Genomic DNA, 12,779 nt, shown 5'->3' on the forward strand with positions numbered 1-12,779 from the left:
GAATATCCCTTTGTCTGCTGTTCATGCAGTTCAGTCTTCAACCCCATGCAGTGTTGTAGATTATAACCAATTTTCTAATGCAAATGTTTTACAGTTGCCAAACAGATCACCTAATTTTGTTGACAATAATTTTTCTCCTATTATACCTGTGATTATCGCAGCTGTTATCACCTGATAGGTTTACGGGGCCGGTGTATTCACAACCTATGACTTCTGGCCCACAGCGGCTTTATGCGCTAGTTGATACCATGTCTTTTGATTACAATAGTCCAGACGTAGTTTCTCGTGCTAATGTAACAATGCCTGTTGTACCGCAGGGCCATACTAGTTCTTATTTTTCACCATTTTGTAGTAGTTTTACACAAGTTGGTCCACATACTATTACCACTGTTAGTAGTGCCTCCAGGCCCTGTTTATACAAACTCAGTTTATACATCTCAGCAGATAACATCAGTGTTAGCTTCATTAAAAAGACTTGTAGGACCATATTTTCTTCAGCCTACCATTTCAAATGCCTTGTACACAAATACTGCCACAATTCCATCTTCCATACCTCCTTATATGTCAAGCTCACAGTTACCTCACCCTACTGTCATTAGATAACCTCTTTTACCTCCCTCTAACGTTATCCATCATCAAGCTGCCAGCAAAGATGATTTGTATCTTCTGGGAAGAAATATTCAACAAGAATTCTGCTTGCCAGCATTGGATAAAGTATAATTTGCTGGTGATTCATTAGAATATCACGCATACCTTGGTTTTAACTACGTAAATTGCTTTGCAACCTAGTTATTCGCTTGATATTTATCATGCTTTTTCGATTTTCGTCATTTTTTTCTTTAAATTTAGAGCAATAAGAGAATAATTCAGGTAGTTTGTAGACTAATATGATATGTAAAAGTTAATAAAGTCCCGAGCAGATGTTGACATTATCTATCAAACCAATAAATTATTGTCCCATCTAACATGAATACTACCATATTATTTTATGATATTTTTATCATTCTATTGCATTTTTCTGTCCGATTTTATATGTAACTGCAATACCTTATATTTTTTCTGCCAAGATGTTTGTTATTTTATTGCAAGCATCAATTGCTTTTACTATTTTATACCAGGTTCTTTTTATTTCTATGTTAAGTTCCCTTATTTTTTTTCATCTTCAAGTCATTCGTACTTGATGATACTAGACCAATTGAAAAAATACTACAATCACAATTTCTTAAATCATTGTGATCATATATTTTTAGCGCATTCACTACAAAGAACATAAAGTTATTTTTCGATGAAATTAGTCTGCTTTACAAATGCGTCTTTCTAACAAAAATAAACGAATTGCTTCAATTGAGCATTGACTGATTGAGCATATACTATAGCTAAATATAGTATTATTTATTACGTAATTTGTCTACAAATATTTCATTCATTGGGGGCACGTTTTCCAAACTGGAAAAAAAATTCATCCCTGGCGAGTAATTTGGCATTTTGAGAAGGAATCGGCCTTGTATTTGCTGTAGCATTACTGATTTCCCGAAGTTCGCTCTGCCTACTATAATACAATGCACACATTCAATTACAAAATACTGGAACTGTACAAAATCGGTTTTTCAACTAGGGCAATAGACAAAAATCTAAGGAATAAATTAATACAGAAGTTTTCATGCATAGTGGGGGAAGAATAAAAAAGTTGAAAGATTTGATAAGTGAAAAGTTTAACGGATAGGGTTTGAAATCACATGACTTTTACACCTACGTCTTATTCATCAAATGTTTTGTCAACATGTACAATATGTATTTTGTCCACATGTATACCATTCATCATACATACCATTTGATAGATGTTTTGTCCACCAACAGCTCATTCGTGAAATGTTTTCTTTTCATGCGTGTCGATCAGGAGTTTTGTCCACATATATCTCATTCGCCAGATATTTTGTTCACATGAATGTCTCTTATCATACATCTGATTAACCATATATTTTGTCCATATGTATCTCGTTTCCCTGATGAAACAACAGCTCATTCGCGAAGTGTTTTCTCTTTATACATTTTGTCCAGGGGTTTTGTCCAGATGTATCTCATTCGCCAGATATTTTGTTCACATGAATGTCTCTTATCATACATCTGATTAACCATATATTTTGTCCATATATATCTCGTTTTCCTGATGAAACAACAGCTCATTCGCGAAGTGTTTTCTCCTTATACATTTTGTCCACATGTATCTCATTCGCCGAATATTTTGTCCACATGAATGTCTCTTATCATACATCTGATTAACCATATATTTTGTCCACATATATCTCGTTTCCCTGATGAAACAACAGCTCATTCGCGAAGTGTTTTCTCTTTATACATTTTGTCCAGAGGTTTTGTCCACATGTATCTCATTCGCCGAATATTTTGTCCACATGAATCCCGTTTATCATACATTTCATTCACCAGATATTTTGTTTATATATATTTCGTTTCCCTCATAAAACAGTAGCCGTGATTATTCGCTCGTCAAAAAAACGACTTTTTAATACATTGCTACTCTAAAAAAAACAGATCTAATATGCGGACATAAACACATGAGACCAACGATTAACATACCATGATGCGCAACTAAAAAGACTTGACCAATGAGGAGTGTCTGACGCAATACGCTCCATTGCGGCAACTTGATTCGTTAACGCCCACTCGAGTTCCCAGCGTTTTGCTGCAGTTTCACCATATCTGTTGGTCGCATCGGACTCACTCACGGGCTGTAGTTATTATATAATCAATGGCTATGGCTGATAAAGGTAAGTCTACCATTTCTATACGTTAGATATATATTATAAGTGTGTTTCCCTTAGCGGGTGACTATTCAGGGAGCTACCATGTGCTGATGTATGACAGACAGAGCTGCCGAGTTTAAATTCCTGAATCAGATCCTGAATTTGATGATACATTCAGACATTACCTGTCTTCCTGTACTGTACTAAACTCATTCATGTTAGAGGATCATAAACTGACAGTATTCATAGATCTTGACGAGGCAATGGAGGAAAAGTTTACCTTGAATGAGCAAAAGTAAGACAGCTATTGAAAAGAGAGCTACTGAGGGCAAAAAGTGTTAGGAGAGGTTTAATGCAGGACCACCAACAGATCATGCATTCAATTATCTTATCATCAATATATTTTCTGGATTTTATTCTATAGATAACACATACTTAAATGTGATATTTTCATGACAATATTTTTGCTAATAAACAACTTATTTTGTGATTTATAAAAAATAACTTATGTTTTATTTGAAGGTGCTCAACGTGTCAAAAGTTATTTTACAGCATGGCATCTTTGGCTCAACATATTCACAAACAAGGTAATATTTACATAATTATATACTCCATGATTACTAATACAACTTCTACAACTCAAAACAAACATGAATAACAGATTTTTTTAAGATTTTTTTTTTTAAACACTATGGGATAAATCTATCAAAATAATTTTGAATTTTTTTATTTTTAGGCAGAGATATTAGTGTGGGAAAATTGTAGTGGAAGATCATTGCAGCCACTGTCCATATTTTACCAAATGTGGTCAAATACTTACAATTGTTGCTGAAGAAAAGTCTGTCGGGAAATTAATTGATAGATTCACAGCCAAAGAAATGGATAAAACGAAAGTGTGGTGCTTAATATTTGTCTGGATTTGAGTATGTTTAGATACCATAATTTGACGGACCATATGACTTACTGGCAAAAATTGCTTAATTGGGTTTTTATTCATACATAAGGCTATTAAACGCAACTGTTTTCTAAGCAATATTGGTTTTGAATGTAGGCAATAAAACACTACCTGATATATACATTGTGCGCATCAGCTTAACAGGCGCTCGATCGATTTTAATTATTGACGTCGTTTGATTGACATTCATGGTAATCAATAATGCGATATCTTAATATTACACCCCTGTTTCCTATGTTTTCCAGATTTACTAGATTCAAGTTCTATCATATTGAATGACGATGAGGTCCATATAATCCAATACATTGCTGGGTTTAACTTACAAAAAAATGCAAAAACGATGCCAAGACCCGGACGACTGCAAAAGAATTCAGTCACTATTTAATACTGTTTGATAACTGACTCTATGATTGCAGTAATGCAGGAAACAGAATATGGACGCTTAACCATACCATTGCCCAGTGTCCGTGAACTATGTAAGCTGTTCGAAATTGAATTTAGATTGAAGGTGTTATAGCCACAGTTTTTGAAAATTTTAATATAGAATCATTTGATACTAGCATGCTGGACATCTTGGAAAAAGTATGTAAGTTCCAACTGAAAATAAGGTGCCATCAAACAGCCAGAATCGTCAGTAACGCCCTCTTGAAAAATAACCAGAATTTATCCCCACGAAAACTGCTTAAAAAATAAATGTAGATGATAAGTATGATATCTTTTCACTTCATTTTGCAAGGTAGTGCGTTTAGATGTGATTCCAGTTTTATTTTTATTACTTTAGCAGTAATTAAACAAAGTATCGTATATGCTCGTTTTACCGCCCGATCTTGATTAAGGGCCCGTTTGAATAGCCGCCCGTGTGAACAGAACATAAATTTCTTCTTTTGCGGATTTGTACCTGCGGTGCGTAGAAAAAGTCAAAATTTTCGTTATTCTCGTTTAAATCATATTTGAGAATTAGAAATAACAATATATTAATTATTGTAACGATCGATCTTATATAATTTTACTTTAAAAATAACAAACGCCCATGATTGAATAAGGGCCGGGTTAGTGAGTTTGGTTAAAAAAAATATGGGCCCGGCTACAAAACGAGCAAATACGTTAATGTATTTTTCATAACAAAATGTTCACTGCATGGAATATAAGACCGGGTATATTTTCATGACAATAGGCAATGTAAGTTGCATAATAAAAATACAGCATATCTAGAACTGTTTGAGTTGTCCCAGCGACAGATCATTTCCAGTTGCGTATTTCTGAATGAAAATTTTCAAGGTAATAACATGATGATATCAACACCAGTGGTGAATTCTTGAAACAGATGATTAGAAAAATATGTAATACCTTAAAGCAAGCAATCTAAGCTGTGGAGGACCTTGTTTGAGTTTTTTTAATTAGATCTCGAAAAGGACACTTCAAAATGTTGACTCGTTGTAGAACTGGAATTGATCCCCTCACAAATGATGGATGTATAAATAATATGCAGGATATTTAAGACTTCCGATGTTACACTAGTCCAGGGGTGGGCACAATTTTTCAGTATAAGAGCCGCATGCTGTAAGTCAGAACTTTAAAAGAGCCGCAGAATTTGTGAATTTATTAATATCATCAAAATACCAAGAACAGAAAAGAAATTCACACAAGAGTCTAATAACAATAAATAGATAAACAAGGCAGCTATACTCAAATATATGCACAATTTAATTTCATTTAATTTGTGTTTCCTTATAGCTGATTTAGGAGGGTAGTCTCGTAAGAAGTTTTCATGATTCGTTTCATGGTGCCGTTTAACATTGCTGACTTTATTCTGACTTAGTAGCTTATGACAGATTAAGCACAAAAGTTTATTCTTCTGACTGGTAAATTCGTACGTTCTTCCCATTCTGACTTGACAACTCTGTTTTCATCTTCGTACTTTCGTTTTTAATTGAGGACATATCGCACAATAATTTAGTTAGACTAACTAACTGCAATCAAGCTGCAATACCGCCGACGCATCAATAAACATTGACCATTGTGACGAAAGATTTGCTGACTTGACTGACTTAAATTCAAAATTCAACGCTACAGCAATTTTCATACTAAAGCATAATTTGTTCTAATCATTGACGAAAACTTCTTTACGACTTTTAATTATTTAAAAGAGTTTACATTGAAGTTTTTCTCTTAGTTGAAATTTGGATAATAATTTATGTTAGCGAGAAGAGCCGCACAAAAAGTCTGGCGAGCCGCGGTTTGCCCACCCCTGCACTAGTCCAACCATGATAAATTGCACTTATCTCCAACTCTGAATCAATGTTTATAGCTAAACTTGATTGCTCTGCAGCTGATTAGGGCTTGAGAAAAAATTTGAATCTTGTTATTTTTTTCAATTTTGTCCATATAAATTTTTCACTGGAACAAAATCGCTTGGATGATGCCAAAACCAGGGTGCAAGATCCACTGACACTATCGCATTGTGGAACGCAACATCGATTACTTAGCCTATAATACAAATTATGCAATTCTAAAAAAAGTAGCTGGTGGTATGTTTAGTCGTGAGTTATAATAGAAAAAGTATAGGATAGGATATGATTTACATATTTATCCCGAGGAAGAGGAAAGCCGATAAGACGGCTTATTCATATGGCGAACCACGGCCTCTCGTCCGGTTACCATTACAAGTCGGGGCAAGTTGTACACGTGGTAAAAGTGGGACACGTGGTGCAAGTGGGACACATGGTACACGTGGGGCAAGTGGTACACGACATTTTTGAGACACCGCGCAAACAGTTACCATGTCAGTATCTCGGAATAATGTGGCGTCCTCTACGTCCGTATCAGAAGGTCTCATATCAGCATAAGATCTTCAAACAACTAGATTCTCGCTTACAACGTGACTACTTGTTCGCAGCTATCTGCTCATACTCAGCCAGTGCCAATTATATACTTTATGTCATGATAATCATAAAGTCAGCAGATATTGCAATAAAATTAGTTATGGCTAAACAAGCACCAATAACATCCAACATCAATCAATACTCGGACATAGCCTTACAGCCATTGCCACCTTTCTTGACATCAAATTTATGCGAGGCCAGCTATTCAATATTGATAACTACAAAAACGAAATTTCGAAGTAGGCTGGATGTAAGAAAACACGCTACGTGTATCACTGTCAACAATTCTTTCAAATTTGGAATAGTTTTTGTTTAGCAAACTAATGTAAATCTCGATTCAAATAGCATTAACGTTGTTTTTGAATATATATGTTGTCACCATATATTTTTAACGCGTGTAATTTATTATATGAGCATTTGTATAAAAATGGTCCGTCAAAAATTTTAGTCAGGAGTTACCGGTCCGTCACTTAAAAAAGCTGCCGACCACTGGTTTATTCGATAAAGCCTAGTCTTAGACAGTAGAAACACGTCGACATCAGCTATTGTTTGTGACATTGCCCATAAAGGTCTTGAAATCGTAACACTTTGTGTATGTGGATTATATATTTTCACATAAATAAAATAAACATATTTCAATTATTATCTATTATGCGTGTTTCCGAATATTTTTAGGCTGCCTTTCAATTGTCGTAATATCAGACGACACACAGATGAATTGTTGTATTGTAAGAAGAGAAAACGAAACACAGAACAATTGAATATAACAATCGACGAATTTAATTATACCACACAGGAAGTTACGAAGTTGATATATAATAACACACAAGAACAATCGACGAAATTTTTTATACGATTGACTAAGTCGATTCTAACACACAAGATCTTACTTTTATATATAAAAAAATCCAAATGACCAATATATCTCGTAAACTAATTTACGGCGACGTGTTACATAAATGATATTTTCGAATAAGAAGACGTTTCGGTACTCTGTACCAGGTTAGGACATAATTTTAATCCGATTTTCCTTAATTTATTTCATATTACGAGTTTGGGGACAAATTTGTATACACAAACATTTGAATCCGTGGATATTTGTACGTTAGTGTATTTGCACCCGTAGTAATTTTAACTTGCTCATATTTGTGCTTAATTCCTGATAGATTATGGATTGTAAGTATACCGGTAATCTTATTTCAGCTCCTCAGTCTTTATAGTCATTACAAGGTACAATCCTATACCCCGCACTTACTGTGCAACGAAATAACGCAAACGTCCCAGAATCACTACTAATCTTGCTTCCCGGCGATGATTGGCTAGGGTCCATGGTCTGTCTGCACAAGAGAGCGATGCTCAAATATATGAATATAATTTAGTGCTACATGGATGATGATTAGTGAAATTTTTCTTCGTCGTGAAGCAATAATAAACTCCTCACTATTTTTTTTATACAGTATATATGGTATAGTGGATGATTGCGTAAATCGTACCGAGCGTGTTGACAAACGCTCGCTTCCCACTCTCACGAGTAGAAAGTGGTATAGTAACGGTACGTTTTCTGGTACCATGACGTTTTATTTCAACTTTGAACTTCTTACTGTTTTTAACTTTAAATTATTACTAAATATAACTACAAATTTATAGATCATGCAGATCGAATACCGCGATTCATTGCGCATGTGCGCAACAACATGTCTGCAGAAACTACCATAATTTGTTTAAAAACGTGATGAGGCGCTGCTTTGCATACGTACTAAGTACAATTTACGGTGCAATTGATTCAAGTAACTTAAAACTGTGTGCATTGATTCTAATGAAACGTCATTTAGGCATTTGAATCTATTAAAAATCAATTTTTTATATATATTCTGGAATATCCGTTCGTCAAGCGGAAATATTGATCTGTCAGTCCCTTACAATCAAGATAATAATTAAATATTATCGGAATATAAGTATATATCAGAAAATTGAACTTCTGAAAACAGGCGTGTCGACATCGGATCAGTACCGTACAAGTGGTCACGGGGGACAAGTGTGACACGTGGAATAGGTGTGACACGGGGAAAGGTGAGACTCGTGGGACATGTGTGACACGCGGTACAGGCGGGACACGTGGAACGAGTGGGATACGTGGGACAAGTGGGACACGACATTTTTGAGACACCCGCTCGGCTGATCTAGGCTTATATGAGTGAAATATTCTACCACTTGTGGTACCAAAACAAAATTCATAACACTTTTGTGCAAAAAAGTATTTATGTAGCTGTAGTTGGAATATTTTTTCATATAAACAGAAAATTAGTGTATAATATTGAAACGGCAGATTTCTTGATGTGTTAATGTTTTCCGTATGTATTAAAATTGAAAAATATATTTAATAAAAATTGCGCAACATGATAAAATCTACGCCCACATGAATATCATTATTCATGTCATCACGAATATAACTAAACAATAGAAAAGACTATGCCCCAAAACGAGTTTCGATCCTTGTTCTGGCGGACTATATCTTATCCCCAACACTTAATCATTTTTAATTCGTAATTTAGTTTAGGTGTTGTCTCACTTAATTGATGATTACTAAAGTAATACTATTCTTTAGGAATGGCAACAAAAATAGTTATCTGGAATAGTTATTATAATAATATTGAATGCTCAATATTTATATCATATATAATTTGATCGACAGGTATCAATTCCCAAACCAATAATTTCACATGCCATCTCATATGAACTTTCAAGTATTTTTTAGTAAAATTGGAAAAAGCCTGTGTCTGTTATTCTTCCGTGGATTTAAAAAAACGCCATCGATACTATTAGCCATAGAATTCTTACCCAAAAGGGTTTTGAGAAGCAAACAACCTACAGAATGATTACTTGAATATTTAAAAATCGAAAGTCACGTAGGTCAGCACAAAACTACGTACAGAATATGTAAACTATCAAAATTAAGACTTATTCAACTCAAACAAGCGTACATAGAAATTATACAAAATAGAGCTGTTGAAACTCTCTCTAGTGCACTGGTTTGTTTAAACCTAAAAGACCCTGTAATACCATAGGACTAAGGTGCAAATACTGTCTTATTCATAAAACTAAATATTGCTAAAAGTACGCATCGATTTCAAAACATTTATTATTTAGTATATATGTGATGTCACTGCCTCACGTGTATTACCAAATCACCAGGAGACAGAAATATTACTGTTTGTTATACGGCAAACCATGACGTCAGTAAAACACAGCTGAATGCTGGACACTTAAAAACTAATGCCAAAAACAAGCTCACAGACAGGTGAAAGCAAGGAACAATTATTGCTTGTACCGTCAATGGACTGAAAATTTTGCGCAACCAACAGAAGAATCACTATTGCTGCAAACACCACCAGTTAATATTGAAGACTAATATCTATCCCTACAGATGTGCAAATTCGATTTGCACCTTTCATTAACCTCACCGTCCCACGTTTAATAATTCAACTTTTCTGCCAATCCAGAAAATCTAGAAGTTGGAGAATGCAAAGTAAAATTTACTGAAGATATTGTTTGGCGCAGGTTATCTGTCAAGTAGAACGACCGTTTCTCACATTTCGAACAACTTATTTGATAGGAAAGGGGGTCACTAAAACAAAGATATTTCAGCAGCCGTGCCTGACTAAAATGTCTTCAAAATATTAAAACAAAAGTGGCCACAATCATTCCACCTTATAAAAACGCCATGAACCGTGATAAGTCTACGCGTTTGATTGATTTGCAATAAATTTGTTAGTAACTTTTTGTTTAATTGTATTGTCCGGGACCGATGAAGACGTTAAAAGTACTGTAGGGGAACGATAGTACAAAAAAGTTTGGGAAACATGCACTGATCTAGCAAACTGGGACTTCAGATTTAGAGAATTGAAATTTAAAATCAATGTTCAACAAAAATATTTCAGATTTTCACCTCAAAATCCTGAAACAAATATTTCCTCGTTTCCTTTCTTAAATTCTTTGTTTTACTTTTGGATTATGGCTAATTTCAATCAAATGAAAATGATTTTTCAATCTTCCATTCTCGACAATGACAGTTTTTTGATAAAAAGGCCATAAATATCAAAAACAGGTTTTAGGTGTTAAAAAAAGATAAAAAACAAAATGTAGTTTTTTTCTACCACTAAACCGTTCGCTGTTTTCAATAAAACAACAAAATAATGTCTGATTCCAGCCAAAAGAAAATAATTTAATCTTTCAAATACACTCTGGCAATTGGAAAATATTTGTGAATTTAAAATATATTCTAAATTGGACCATCGGCCAAAAGATAATGAATAATGGATAATAAATATAGAGATCAATTATTATGCAAACAAGTCATAATATATAACGAAAAGTCTTGCTCGGATACTTCAAATTACAATCTAAACTCTAAAATATACAAAAAAAACCGAGCATAGCATAATTTTTAAACAAACTTCATGCTGGACACAAAAATAATAATTTAATCCTTCTTCATTTAAAATGTCTGGTATAAATCAGGAGAAGTCTTCTGATGGTTTAGATTTTTTTTCTCCCGTTCCAAATCATCTTCATCTTAAAAAAAAATAGAATTGTTTTTGTAGCATGAGTTCTTCAGATGAAAGATTCTTCCCAATACAAATTACATAACTTCCACTTACAAGTTATCAAAAACAATGTTTGTTGATGATGCCTCATAAAAATGGGCTACGATCATCCATTTAAACAGTAAAAGATATATAAAAGGTTAGGTCATGGGCGTACAATACAATTGCAGCAATAACTTCTCCCTTGAATAAAAATGCTTTTTTTGCAAGTTTAATATTCGGCGCTCCAGAAGTGAATGTACCAATATGGAGGTAACTAATTTTGTTCGCCTACTTTTTATCAAGTTTTATAAAGGGACTAAGCCTTTCTCAGATTGAGAATGTATATTATGTATCATATTATTATGGGCACTGACATCAAGGTTACTGCGCAGTTGGCGATCTTCTTGCGGGGAGTTAATAATGATTTTAAAGTTACCGCAGAGCTCACGGTCATTGTCCCTATTAAAGGTGCGATTAAAGGGTATTGGTCTGTTGGGAGCTGTGATGAAAAAGACCAAGCGTCTTGGCATGTCTTTAGCGAAACTTTCGAAAATAACTACTGATGGCGCCCCATCAATGGTTGGGAAACAACAGTTTTATTGGTATAATACTTGTGAAAGTTCAGTGTGCGGGTATTGTTTGTTTTTTCAATAACCTGTAATCAGTGTAGCAAAACTAGAACATAAGGCCATATTTAGTGGCCCGCGCAAACTACATGTGGCCATTCGGCTAAAAAGGTTGGACGACCCTGATTTAAATAAAAACGATGAAGACAGCAACATGTGCAAGAGCTGCGGGTTGGCCACCCCTGATTTGGTTGACGAGATTTAGTATTCTTCAATATAACATAAAACAAGCTCGTACCATCAGTGTAATCTTCATCATCTTCATCGCTATCTTCCTCATCACCGACACTTGGAAATCTTGGTTTGGGTAATTGTCCAGTGGTAGATGAAGTAGATTTTGGTGCCGTTGAACTCAGATTAGAAAATAAATTGCTGGTTTGTTGTTGTTGATTAAACCCGGAAGATGAAGATGCTAACAATTATGAAAAAATAATTGATATGAAAGTATGATTTGAATATAAGTCAAAATTACGATTTACAACAAATGGAAATTATTGAGAACAAATTATATTATCTTTATGATGACAAAACATGTTTTATGTAATATCTGATATCTGAATAATATTAACCTCTAACAACGACATGGGCCAAGTTTTGGCTTGAGTTTATTGTTGTTCACTTTTGCTCTTGTGACACTGTAAATATTGTCATAAAAAGAACTGTTACATCACACTTACATGGACGACCAGTCTATTTGGACGAACGATTTGGTCCCTGGTCCATGAACCTTGCCCACCCTGCTTTAACACCTTTCAAAACATTCGAAACTAACACATAAAACAAATACAACAAAAAAATAAAGCTATATATATATATGTCATAAGCAAGTACTTACCATTAGATTTTCCAAACATGAATTTCGGTGGAGACACTATGCTGGAAGAAGTCTTTGTCTGGGTTGAAAAAAAAACAGCATAAAATATTTTTTAGGTCTTGGTTCTGTTCTAATGAAAAAAGCTTGATAATAC

General features: G+C 34.3%; 1 protein-coding gene and 1 long non-coding RNA gene across 5 annotated transcripts in view; one reads left to right on the forward strand and one right to left on the reverse strand.

The window, feature by feature from the left end:
- Positions 1–12,779, reverse strand: part of LOC144427380 (E3 SUMO-protein ligase RanBP2-like) — a 189,085-nt gene that overhangs the window by 160,394 nt on the left and 15,912 nt on the right. The gene's annotated exons all lie outside the window — the stretch shown is intronic.
- Positions 2,686–5,800, forward strand: LOC144427338 (uncharacterized). 2 transcript variants are annotated; one of them, XR_013477900.1, is made up of 4 exons: positions 2,686–2,786; positions 3,285–3,349; positions 3,499–3,655; positions 3,963–5,800. It is a non-coding gene; the product is annotated as an uncharacterized LOC144427338 (long non-coding RNA). The 2 variants fall into 2 exon arrangements; XR_013477899.1 differs by lacking the exon at positions 3,963–5,800 and having other exon boundaries at positions 3,499–3,892.

Source organism: Styela clava, chromosome 9 (genome assembly GCF_964204865.1).
Source record: "Styela clava chromosome 9, kaStyClav1.hap1.2, whole genome shotgun sequence".
Taxonomy (NCBI): Eukaryota; Metazoa; Chordata; class Ascidiacea; order Stolidobranchia; family Styelidae; genus Styela; species Styela clava.